Genomic DNA, 14,064 nt, shown 5'->3' on the forward strand with positions numbered 1-14,064 from the left:
CTTGTATGGTCTTAAGCGAGGGCAATGACTCGCAGAACACTGAGCAGTGACTGCCCAGACAAAAATGATGTGGGTGGCAGAGGCTCAAATCCTCTGTGCAGCAGGCCGCCTGGTTGACAAAGGAGAGCTCTGCTAAATTGAACAACTCGGCTCAGCAGATGGACCACAGCCCAGGGCATAAATTTAGCTAGCTTCTCAATCCTCCGTCTTGACTAAGATGCAGCCTCGGAACAGAGGATTCTCCCCCTCCCAGTGCAAAGTCGGAGAGGAGAGGAGATCAATGTTGCATTTCTCTGAAAGATAATCTGCTGTGCCCAGCAAGGGCCTGAAGGTTAAATCCGATTGGGTCTTGCCTTGCCCATCTAGAAGGTCAGTGCCACGTTTCAGAAGGGGTCTCTTCTGGATTCCAAGTTGCCAGTGATTTAAGAGCTTAATTGACAGTTAGTTGATTGATATTTATAATTTGTACACATTTTCCCTTACTCGGGTTCAAGGGAATTTGGCGTGAACATCCCCTTGTTCATTCATTGGATCAGATCATCTGTCTCTCCGACGTGCAGTGGGTCTCCCAAGTCACTGGTTCCTGGTGGCTGTGGACCCGACAGAGTCTATCTCCGGTGTCCGTCCCCCGGATGATGGTTTGGGAGTATTCAGCTGATCTCAGTCAGGGGTTCCCTTTCTCCTTCCCTGCTCCCTGAGAATCCTTCCAGAAGCTGTGTTGTCTCTTTTCAAGAGGGTGATGTTTCCAGAGAAAGGGGACAGTCCCTTGGGGCCGGCACACGTGCTCAGGGCAAGAACTGCAGCCATCTTACGTTTTGGTCTCCTCACCTGCGTCTCATGCTCCCTTGAACTCCAATGTCCCATGAGCATGTACCCCCACATCTCTCTTTGATTGGCTTATGCCTTACTTTACACCTCACAGTATCTGTTAGCTCTCAGACTCACAGCTGCATCAAGGACGTACCGAGAATAAAATTATTTACATATTTGGAATGCAGTGGGGCTTTATGAGGGGACCACAACACATCGTCTATTCTGGTCCTTTGGAATAAAGTACAGCCACTGTGTGGAAAGCTTTGGGGAGGGGTGGTGTAGGAATAGATGCTATTTTTCATGTCCAGACTGATGAACAGAAAGAGACACGTATTTTGTGTTTTAAAATGTAATCAATAGACACACTAGAAGGAAACAGGGCTCTTTGGAGGGATGACTACTTCCAAGTCTAGGCAGGAAATCTACAAGAGGAGCTGAGACATCATGTGTTGTAATATCAGAAAGCAGAAACTTTGGGTCCTGTGAAAAGGATACAGGAGCCAATATGAAAGAACTCCCAAAGATGAAGCAATATAAGAATAAAAATGATTAGTGAATACAGTTGATTGAAACACATTGAATGCATAAAAAATCCAAGAATTCATCATCATCGTTGTCATTAACAAGAGACAGTCTCTCATCCCCCACTAGGGAAGCAAAAAAAAAAAAAGAAAAATAACCCAAAAACTCTTTAGACACCACTGGAGTTAGGTAGGGCACCAAATCCTTACTTTGAAAATGAGCACTTAAAGGGAAAGAATTAAACACCTATTCAGCCTTCTTGTATGAACTGTATTGGAGGATAATGAAATAGCCCTCATTGATGAGGGAAAATCATTTTATGGAAGGAATCTAACAAATGTGAAAAGGTAATGAATTTTTAAAAACAGCCTGTTGCGACCTCTAATGAAATGATTCCTCCAACTACAGTTGCCCAAGTTGAAGGACTGGTGAGGAACTTGACAGTGGAAGACTTGGGTCGTCACCACCTGCCCCTGATGCTCAACAGAACATCACTAAGTGGGCAAATGGCATGGGGCACGGGCTGATGGGATGCCATGTGAACCGCCAGCACCACCTATGAAAGCTCCAAGACAGGTGCATCAAGACCAAATCAAGCTTCTTGAGCCAACTTCCCTAGGCAGGAAAGACAAGCCTAGGAGAAAGTGAATGACACTCAAGAAAGGAAACAGGGAAATCAAGAAAGTGGGACCTTCCACAAGACAAATGATGCAGTTTCAGCAATCAGTCCATGCATGAGGGAGAAATAGGGCCTTCTCTACTTTAAAGGAGAATTAAGAGGCACAACCAAAAGCAATTTGGATCCTACTAAGAATAAACTTAGAATGAAAGTTTCTTCAAAAAGAAACTTTAGACAGTTGAGCAAATTTAATCACAGACTGGCTATAACATGACCCCAAGGATTGCCATGTGTGATAATGGCATTGTGGTTATTAATTCCAATAGGAAAGATCATATAGTAATCAAAGTTACAGTAAAAAACTCTAGAATATCACTAAACATGTTACCTATTGCACAGGTTTATAAAGCCATTTTATGACTTTATAGGCATAAATACCTGTTAAAAAAATTCTTACGAGACCACACAGATGCTTGCTGGGACAGAAGAGTGAACTGGGAGAGCCTATGAGAATCACTTACAGAGACTGGTGTCCTCTGTCCAAGGGGGACTCACGTCTCACTCCTGCCAAGCTGTAGAAACTGCCTGCAATGCTGTAGGGGGAGCTTGGTGAGAGTTCCTGGGTGCATGGTGCTTACTGCACGCTCTAAGTCCCCTTAGGTTTCATAGGGAGAGAGGGCTTGCTATGGCTGGTGGAATATGAGCAGAAGCGGCATGTGTCCCTTCGGGGTGGAGGCATTTGGGAGGCAAGGGCCTGCTTCTCCACCTCCCTGGCCCCCGGTGATAAATCTGCCCACCGCCAGTGCATGCTAGACGTGATGTAGGACAGAGAAACCTCTCTCTCTGTCTCCTTCCTCTCTCTCTGCCCCCTCACCCCCCAATCTCTTTCAGTCTCTGTCTCATATGCCACTGAAATGTGGAGGATTTTGTTACTGCGGCATTGCCTGTGTGATACCTCCTAATACAGAGTGCAAATGGAGTTTTTAAAGAGTTCTTATGTTTGTTTTACTTTTTGTCTTATGTATTACATATTACAGAATAACGTTACTAATTAACGAAGGTTTACTATAATAAGCACTTTACACACACGGCCCTCTTCAAGTCTTACCACAATCTATGTGTGAGATTCTATTCTTAGCAACTCATTTCATATCTGAGACAAACAGAGGCTCGGAGAGATTGGGTAGCTTGCCCAAGATCACACAGCTGGTATCAGGCAGAGCTGGGAACAGACCCAGGCAGCTGAATTCGAGAGAACAGTTCTTAACTATTAAGCTATGCTCTCTTTTTACTGTGTGAAAATCCCATCTCTTAGGAGTTCTATTCCTGCTCAAATTAGTTTGTTAAATATTGCTTAAAAACGAACTTTGTTTAAGAAAGGAATTCAATAAAAAGGCAATTTTGAGGCTGAGTCTTTCAGGCTCACCATTTAGTGTCCTTGATTCAGGGTACGTATCATTGTTTGCTTCTTTGTAGCATCTATAACACTTTTTTCCAAGAATAAAACCCAAAACTCCTTGCAAATTGCTCTGTTTATTAGAGCAAAACTTGCCTGATGGATCACTTCTAACTAGATAAACAATCACATTGAAGCATCTGAAAACTTCCCAGAAGTTTCTGTTTGAGGTTGAATCCATGGGCTGCTTTTTTTCAATAAAGACTGCTCTGTGTAGGAGGAACTGGCCTTGACTTGACCCCCAAACCGGCAGGATTCTTCCCACTTTCCATCTTCTTGGAGCTACATCTCTTGAGTGTACTGTGTGTTGGGCACTTTGCTAAGTGATTCACAAGTGTTAATCCTGACAGGCACCCTATGAGGTAGAAACTGTTTTATTACTCCTTATTTCACAGGTGGGGAAACTGAGGCATGGGGTGGTTAAGTAACTTTTGCAAGGCCACAGAGCTAATGCACAGGAGGGCCAGAGGTTGACCAGGGAGTCTGGCCCCAGATCCAGAGCACTCCACCGTGAGAACACCCTGCCTCATTCCTCACCTGTATTTCCAGGGATCCTCCTCCTAGCCACCTGGAATAAAGCAGTGAGTATGACACCTCCCTTCAGAGCCCCCTCACCAACTTCCTTCTTGTGTCTCTCACTGGGTTTTCTCCCCCGAGGCTGAATATGAGATTCCTGTGAGAATTTCCCAGCATGACTATCTCAGAGCAGATGTGGGCAACTAAGACAGTGGTTGATACACTGGATGTGCCCATAGAGACCCCACAAGGAGGGCATTCCCTTTCAAGAGCCATCCCCAGTGCACCCAGTGAACTCCTGCCCTTTCTGACCCTTTCTGAGAGTCCTAAACCATTTCTTTTAGCATTATGCTTAATTTGGGGTCAGAATTGAAAGGTCCAAAAGGGCTGGAATAAAAACAGTTTTCTCTGAATATCCTAGTAAGGCAAGGTTTTTCCAAGGGAGTCCAAGGCCTAAGACAATTTTCAGGAAAGTGTTTTTTGTTTTTTGGGTTTTTTTTCCTGCCCCTCATACATTGGGATAATGCTGAACCCTGATTAAACTTAGTATCAAAGACAGTCTTGAAGAAAAAAATAGAATATTAAAGAAAAGTCTTGGGGTGAGGTGATGGGTACTGTGATGGGCCTTCTACATCTTTCTTTTATGAAGGACCTGTTACCCCGCCGCTGGGAGTGCTGGTGGCTGAGCATCAGTTGTCAGCCACTTCAGGGATTACCTCAGCTGCAGAGAGTGGCCTCACCCAAAATCACACCCTTTCCAGGACAGCCCACATCCTGTGGCTGTCCCATACAGGAGGTACACAGGCCTGACCATGTTGGTCTAATTCAAGAGAACCATTGTAGCTCCCTGTGGGGTTGGCCAAAGCTGACAATGGAACTTCACTGCAGCTTGACTTCTTCTGCCCACATCTGCCCCCTCCCATCCATGGGGGTTGATCTCAAGTGCATTTTCCATAAACATGCCACATGCTGAACTCTGTCTTAGAGTCTGCCACTCTGAAGGCCTGATGCATTGGGACAGCCCCAACCTGTGGCAGGTAGGCTATGTGACGTAGGTAGGAACCAAGGTTGCCCTCACGACAAGGACACGGATGCGAGCCTGGGCATGGGAGTCACAACTGCCAGAGGAAAGGATGCCATTTGACAATTGCATAGCAGGACCATATGGACCTACATGGTCCTGGTAGTGGCCTTTCCATCATTGCCTTGGAGAAAGTAGTGATAGGCTTAAAAAAGGCTAATTTCCTCAATTCTAGTATGTTTTCTGGTTCCAGCTCCAGTTACAACCTGTTAGTCATTCTGGCTTCCGTGGGTTCCCTAGGCCCCGGCGCAATTGGAGTCACTTGTTCTGCCCCCAAAGTCATGGAATCAAAACAGGATCCTTCATTTGCAGAATTTACTAATGGTGGCCATGAGGCAAGATTCGAGGAAGGCACTATATACATCGAATAAAGCTTTGTGCTTCCTACATCTTTCTTTGACATCAAAGTGTGTCCTATCTTCTCATATAGCTATGGAGTTATTCTGGGCACCAACCTGGACCCTGGACCCTCAATTTCAGCCACCATCAGTGGGAATGGAGGAGGAGGAGGAGGTCTGGAGCACAGATCATTCCCACGGCTGGAATCACAAGGTTCTTTGTGTAATTACATATGTGGAACTCTCCTCTGTTTCCATCATCAAGAGGTTCTTCTGTGGAGACGCAAACCACTGGTCACAGCTAATTAAGAAAAAATGCACATCCTTGGCCAACAACAGCTGCCAACATAACCATTACTCCTAGTCAAGTGCTATCCCCTGATCTTCTCTCTGGACAGACCCCAGGAAGCAGTTGGATGAAAAGAAGCTCTGAGAGTCTGAATCCGGGTTCCAGTCTGTCCAGGAGACACATCTAAGTAGACACCTTGCAAGGGATCCTTCCCCTCCACCCAGGGAAAGTCTCAGCCACTTACTTTCCCTACTTGGTCCCTTTCCCTTCCATCCCTCTACCTCTCTTTCTCTATTTCTTTTGCCTTCTTTCCCTGTTCTACTGGAGGAAGATGAGTCCAAGATTTGTTTATTGGCACTCCGTCATGTTCTAGAAAGGCTTCTTAAAAGAGTGTATAAAACACAACAAAATTGCATAAGTGTAAAGTGGGTCAACAGGAGAAGGGGAGATAAGGGGTATTAACAACACAAGGCCTAGGAATAAGACACAGAAAGATTTATTCAAGCCAAGCCAAGCTCCTGGGTTGCATGTTTCCATGTTCTGGAGGCATTTTGCAGTTGCTTATGCTACCTCCCATAACTGGGCCTCCCCTCTCTGACCATGTCATTATCCAACACCATGGCCATAAATACCATTTATACACTGATGATTCTATAGCAGAGACTGTACGCATTATCTAGAAGCCTAGGGACAGATGTTATTAAGGGAGGCAATGCACCTATGAAAAGGTTACATTTCCCACATTCCCCTGCAACCATGTTATTAAGTTCTGGATAATAAGATGCAAAAGGGGGATAGGAAGAAGTCTCCTTGAAGGGCACTGAGTCAACTGAAGGCGCAGCCTTGTGCCTTCCCCCACTCTCCTTGCTACCTAGAGTGTGGAATTAATGGGGAGAGGTCCATGGTACATCCTAGACCATGGATGGCCTTGAGGAGAGCAGCCACATGCTGAGGGTGATGCAGGAGGAAGACAGGTGTCTGGGTCCTTGATGGCACTGTGGGGCCCCATAGCAGCCCTGACATGCCCCCTCCAGATGATAGCTAAGTGGGAGAGAAATTAGTCTTGTTGTTGTTTGAGCCACTGATGTTTGGGATGGTCGGTTATACGTAATTCTAATCTCTCTCTCACACATCTCGTCTCTAATCTTCTCAGCTACACATTTGACATCTCTTCTTGAATGTCAAATAGGCATCTTAAACTGAGCAAAACCCAAACAGAACAGATTTTACCTCCTCTTCCTTCCCTAAAGTTGGCCCTTCCAGATCTTCCTGGTCTTGAGTAAGTGGTACCTCCATAATCCCAGTTGTCTTCCTACTTCCTTTTTACTTCATTCTCCTGTATCAGCAAATCCTAATGGCTCTACTCCAAAATCTAACCCATGCCCATCTGCTTCTCACCATCCAAACCCCAGCTCTTGTCCTTGTAGCCACCAGTGTCTTTCACCCAATATCACACAGCCTCTCAATTGCTCTGATTCCACTCTTTCCCCAACTGTCCCTCCTCCACAGCCGCCAGAGTGACCTTTCAGGAAACATAAATCAGGTCCTATCACTGATCTGCTAAGACCCTCCTGCAGCTCTCACCATGATGAGAAGGAAGTCTTAACTCTGTGCTACGACCCACGAAGCTCCAAGGGAGCTGAGCCCAGCCTACCTGTCACCCCGCTTTCCATCAGCTCGGCTCTTTGCTCTTCCTGCCTTTCCCACCCTATCATCCCTAATCCCACTAGCAAATGTGCAGGGAACATTTCTCAAGAATTTCCACCAGCCTACCCCTACCTGAAAGCCAGTGAAGTTATCTCCAATGCTCAGGGGCATCCACAGAAGTCACAGTGCAAATTTAAACTTTCTGGTATTTGATCATCAAATTTCAAGGGGATTTTGTGTGCAGCTTTAGAATATATTGAACCAGAAAGAAGAACGGATGGCTGGGAAGAGGCCATGTTCCTTGCCTGCCTCAGTGCACCTAGAGCACAGCAGTGTGTGTGGTCATGTCGCTCATCACCGGGCAGCCTTTTCTGCTTTTCCTCTGACGTCAGGCTGGTTTACCAAGTTCACTACCTTCCCAGCACCTGAAGTGTAACAGCAGTCTCTCTCTCGGAGTCAACTCCCTCAGAGTCATTGCTTGGCACAAGATGGTCAAATGCCCCCACCCCTCTGCAGGAAAGAAAATGTTTATGACCATTGAAAACATGACAGACGAGCCAAAAGTCAATGGCATTAGCTATGTAAGGCAAACTTTTGCATGTTCTGCAGCAGGATTAAAAACAGTAAACCTTCCCTCAATATGGAGAGTTGTAATCAAAGAAATGAACTGCAGCCTGTAGACAGGAGCGGTGCTCCCCGCGGAGGTGCATGCCCTCCACGCCTCCTGCATCTGGGCCCCTCCCAGCACTGTTGCCCCCCTCTTACAGGCCTTCCACCTAAAGACCTTTCTGGGGTTCTAAAGACAGGAAGGCATGAGGGGCCAACGAGTTTCTTTTTTAATTGAAAAAAAAAAACATAACTATGGTAACTAAAACAATTCAAACAGTTAAGCAGGATATACAATGAAAAATAAATTTCATAGTGTAAGATTCAGAGTCCAGACTGCAGGCAAACGACCTGGGTTCAAGCCCAGGCCCTCCACTGTGGTCTGGGTGACCGCAGGCAAGTTACTGAAACTCTCTATACCTCAGTTTCCTTGTCCGAAATATGGAGCGCACAATCCCTACCTCAGAGAAGTGCAGCGAGGATTTAATCTGTTAATTCAGGTAAAGGCCATACATAAGCTCTATAGAAAGACAGGTGATATTATTGTCACTATCATTATTACCTGAGACTTTGAGGTAACCAGAGATAACAGATCTTTATGAATCCTTCCGGAAATCGTTTACGAGTACATAAGCACGTGTCCTGTTTTTTACATGAGAGGTAACAGGTTATGCACTGCATTCTCTTTCACTTCATACAGACGCTCCTTACTTGACCAGTCCCCGCTCATGGACATTTACATCATTTCCCTGTTTATAATTATAAATAGTACCAGAATACATGCTTATGGGGGTGCCTGGTGTGTTTCTGTGAGGACACCTATAGATTAAATCCCCTGGGGTTGCACTGCTGGATCGAGGCTCTACACATTTTACACTGAATTGTCCTCTAGTCCATTTTCCATAAGGACATCTCCAGGACAGCTGAGATGGGTCATCTAGTGACACAGGAAAGTATTTTCCATGCAAAAAGTTGTTTGCCCCCATTTGGCCCGTGCCTTCTGGAGGGTTCCTAACACCACCCTTCCCACATCTGGTGTGTGGGGCTTCTCATTTCTGCCTTATCTTACCTGGAACACGTACTTCAGCTTTTCTGCCCCTTTGCACATTATCCATTTCTAACTCAACCCTTTCATTGTAATGAAACATCTAAACTCACACTATTCAAGCTTAATATGAAAATTCTTTAGCTACCTTGCATCTACTTCCAAATTTCTCTCATTCCCTTCTGATTTTATGACTTATTTATTTGGTCCATTTTCTATGATTTCTAAGACTTGGGGAGTCTATCATGTTTTTTACTGATGGGTGGTTTGTCCTTTTGGGGGAGGAAAGGGCATCATTTGAGTTAGGATTCCAAAAGTCTCTATTAAAAGTCTTTTTTTTTTTTTTTTTTAACTCAGGTGCTCTCCCATGACTGGCCTCACTGCTGTGCTACTTATTCTCCATTTCCTGCCATTGAGCAGCACATATGCTTGTAAAGTAGATTTATTACCTGGCATTTTCTTTAACAGAGAATGCTCCCTGGTGTTGGAATTTTCCTAAGCCAACAATCTCCAGAGTCACAGTCAATAGCAGACTTTCACATACTGTGGGGTTGTGAACAGTTGCACTGGACTACGCATTGGAAACCTGGACTGTGGGCCCCATTCAGCTGGCACCTGGGAGCTCCCCAAGACCCTTAAAAGGCTTCAGTTTCCTCATCTGCAAAAGTAGGGCTAGATCATCAACCCCTGCCAGGACTAAAACTATGTGATTTTTATACACTTTTCCAGATGGACTCTATCTACTAGTAATGTTCGTGACTATTCCTTCTCTGAAAAAGTCCTTCTTTCCAGAAAGACATACAGAAACAATTAAGAACATGTTTTAAACACACTTTAGATTTGCTCATTTATTCCGCTCAAGGACTGTGTCTTTTGAAGTAAAGAAGAAGTAAATGAAGGGGACATAGAGGTAGTTGTTACCTAAAAACAAAGGCAACAACAAACTCCCACCCAAATTTTGAGGACACCGCTGAGGCTGAGGTATTTCTAGGGAATGATGAGATTAAGTTGGGGTCTACAACAAAATTTTACCATGGGAAATAAGAATTACTGAAAAGAAATTTAAATCCTTAAAAAAAAGGGAGGGGGAAATCTGTCATTGTTTAAACATTTCTTCCATGGTTTAGCATAACTTTCCAAGATTTATATTATAGATGGTGAAACTCCTTTCTCATGGTCAGAAATCTCATCACGTTGCATCACCTTGCATTGCAGTAGACCCATAAAACTATTTGCAAGTAACTGGACAAAGAGAAAACAAAGAAGTAACAAAGAAGATGGGTTTGTCTTTATAGACTGCCAGAAGTATTTTCTTTTTTTGGCATTTAGTGGAAAGATTAGTCAATGACATTAATGCATCAAAGCAGTTTTGGTTTAAAGTAAACAATGTAGCCTTGAGACGAAAATAAAAATTAGAGACAGACTTCTCATTGAACAAAATATCAATTAATGTTGTATAATGAAGTCTCTTCTTAATCTAAAAAGCAATGCTCCCTGCTTGACATTTTAGTTGCTCTATATTTCTGAAATTATTTGTTTCTCACTGTCCACCATTTTTAGCCTCATTGGCTACTTCTGTGGATGATATTCTGTGGATAATATCCAGAAAATTGGGTGTTTCTCCTGATAACTGGATCAAGAGTTCCCTTTTGCTCATTTCATGTGAAAGCTTTTCCATAGAGTATCTGTTCATTTATTCAAATGCCTAATAAATACTTACATAACATTAGCAAAACTCCCAGCTCTAGTTCACGTACTCTAGGGGGAAGTCCTTTCTGTTTTCCAAGGATTTATGTCCTAAAATTTTGCCTTGGGAAGATATACATATCCAAAGTTACCTAGTAATATGATTTAATCCAGCAAATATTTATTGAAAACCCTCTATGTGCTAAGCATTGGGAACACAAAACTAAATAAGATGCAATGGGTCTCCCAGTTCAGTGGGGAAACAGACAGGTGTAAGCAGGCAGTTCTGCTATCATGGGCTCAGACCTGTGACAGAGAAATGTACAAGTTTCAAAGAGAATGGAGAGGAACACAGGAGGGAGTGATTCATTCTGCCTGGAAGGGTCAGAATGTCTAACTAGAAGGTGTCACCCTCTGTGAGACTTGAGGTCTGGTCAGGAATTTGCTAGATGGATATGGCAGTGAGTTGGTTATAAGGCAAAAGAAACAGAGCAGGGAGGAAACATGGTCCACTCAGAGAAGGCAAATAGCTCCTCACATCTGGAGTATCACATGCAGGTAGACAGTGGAACAAGGGAACACCAGGTATGGGGGCCAGGGACAGATCATGTAGGGCCAATGCTCCTTACCAAGGGGTTTGATTTTATAGGACTGTCAGTGATGTGGAGCCATTGATGAGTTAAGCAAAAACGTATTGATGAGACAATAAAAAGAGATGTCACCAAGTAGTAAGAGGTGGGGGTGAGAGCAGCTTGGATAGCAGTTGCCTGTTAGATTTCAGATCATAGCCCCCAGCTTACCAGCTGCATGACCTAGCACAAGGTGCCCAAGCCTTTTAGGTCTTTGTCTCTTCATCTGTAAAACTGAAGATCAAAGTTATAGAAAGGATATATGGATTAATGTAGAAAGTGCTTAGTAAGGGTTCAGTAGGTGGTACCTATTATTAGGAGTAGCATCTTCATTGTAGCTTTAGTAGTTAGGGGACTTAAGAGTTTTGCTACAAAGCAAGTGGGAGTCGAGCTGGAGTTCCCACCAGTGAAGAAGAGCCTGTCTTTTTTACCTGAGCTTCTGAAGCAACAGTTGAAGCCAGGGCTAGTGTTGGGTCTTGGCCTCCTACAGCATCAACTGGGTTCTGTGAACTCTGTTTCTCCCCATTTCAGAGCCATGGGAGGTGGTTCTTGAGCAGAACTCTGTGAGGAACGGCCTCTCCCTTTTGCTGTGCTGGGTCTTCACAATGACCAGAGTTAGGAAATAATGGGTCCAAGAAAGACCCTAGACAAATCAGTCATTTTACAGGTGGGGAAACTGAGTCACAGTCTTCAAAGTCTTCTGTGGTCACAGCTCCAGCTAATCTCAAGGGGATCTGTCAGGGGCCTGATGCCCAGGTCACTTTTCTTCGCAGCGTTCCATGCCGGCTGGACCACGGAGACTTCTTTGTCTTAGTTAGTGTTTTACTATTTTCTTCTGGGACATCTCCCACCTGGCCTAGTGAATGAATGCTCTTTGTATGACTCAGAATTAGAAAAAGACTTTTTCCCCAAGCCAAAGTCATCCCAAGACACCTGTCTCTTTTAAGGAAAGGAAAAACAAACTTGTTCTTTGCTCAGAATCTTTGGATCCAAAGAATCTCTCACAGTGACCCCTTCAGAAGACTTTCCCTTCTGCCTTCCCTAGCACTGATTGCTTTGATTTTTATCTCTTCCTGTCCCAAACACTTCTTGTCTGCACTGCTCTGTCTCCACCCCCCACCCCTGAGGGTTGCCCTTTGAGAGTGTACTGAGCACCATCACGAAAGCAAGGGCCTCCACTAGGAGGGGTAGATATGGGGTGTCTTCTCATGCATGTTCCCCATGTATGGCAGGAGGGAAGGACGCTGGGAGGAGAAGGGATGGATTGGTGGTCTTGAGCAACCCCTAGTTTTCACACACATCAACAATGACACTGACTTTTTCCTTCTCCTCCAGAAAGATTGTTGACGATAGCACTTCAATGTATTACCAACAGGCTTAGTCCTGGTTTTATTGTCAAGCTGGATTCTGTTTGTACTGGAGCGCATTCCATTCTCAATTTAGTTTGGGACAAACCAGAAAGGGAATGCACCTCAAACATAATAAAATGTGACTCTCGGGAGAAAAGAGACTTAGTTCTAGGCCCCTGGCCAAATTAAACTCATTCTTTGCTACTACCACCTTTAGATTATGCCTGACTCATTAACTGTTTGTTATATTCAGCTTTAAAATGGTAAAAATAGGCAAAGTTGGAAACCAAGCTGTAACTTCAGGTAGCGTCTTGGGAACTTTCACATTCCCCTTGTTTGGCTGGGAATGACGCAAGCCAAGATCATTACCAAGAACATAGCCTTTTTTGTAAAATGTAAGAGAAATTATTAAATCATAGATAAGCATCATTATCACTAAACATATAAATAGATGTTTGTCTTGCTGTCTGACATTCCATGCACAGAGAACTTGAATTGCATTATGTGGCTAATTCTGTCTGGGAGTGTGGACAGCCTTATTAGGAAGAGGTAGTGCTTTGTTGTAAAGGGTGATGTCAAAGGAACACAGTTCTCTCTCTCCCTCTCTCCAAACCCCTCAGCAGAGAGAACTATGGTAAAGTGAAAAGGACATTAATTAGTGAGCATCTCCAAACAGTCCAGCATGACAGTGGGGATGCCACATATTTTGTGGTTCCTGAACTAGGCCCAGGTTTGAAATAACAAATAAAAGCTACGTGAGGTTATTTATTTATTTTTTTAGCCAGGGCCAGTATTTCCAACAGTTGTGAATTCTTTTTCACAGTTGTCTGCTTAATTTCAATGCTGAGTCCATCTTTGAAGACAGTGCTTTAAGCTTAGAGCAGTATCATGCCACCACCGAGAAAGATATGTTAGCAAAGAAGACCCTTTTCCAAGCTAGTTGGGCCAAAAAACAAACAAACAAAAAAACCCTACAAACATTTTTTTCTAGCTCTCTAATATGTGAGACATACTTTCAAAAGTATTTTTTAGATTTCAAAACAATCACAAACTTACAGAAAAGTTGCAAGTACAGTACACATAACTTCTTTCCCCTAGATTATTTGAGAGTGAGTTCTTAATCTGATGCCCTATCAGATTAGACAAGAACATTCTCCTCCATAACCATTATATAACCATTCAAAGCAGGAAATCAAGTGATATATTACTATCACCTAATCCTCAGGCCCCATTAAATATTTACCAATTTTTTCTAATGTTTTTGATAGCAAAAGGAGCAGGTTCAGAAGCACCCATTGCTTTTTGTCATCATATCTCCTTAGTCTTCTTTGGTCTGGAACATTCCTCAGTCTGTTTTTGACTTTCATGGCCTTGACACCTTTGAAGATGACAGACCAGGTATTTTATAAAAGATCCCTCAGTCTGGGTTTGTCTGATGTTCTCTCATAATTAAATTCAGGTTATGTAT

Source organism: Leptonychotes weddellii, chromosome 5, assembly GCF_054177405.1.
Source record: "Leptonychotes weddellii isolate Sample4059 chromosome 5, ASM5417740v2, whole genome shotgun sequence".
In the NCBI taxonomy this organism is placed as follows: domain Eukaryota; kingdom Metazoa; phylum Chordata; class Mammalia; order Carnivora; family Phocidae; genus Leptonychotes; species Leptonychotes weddellii.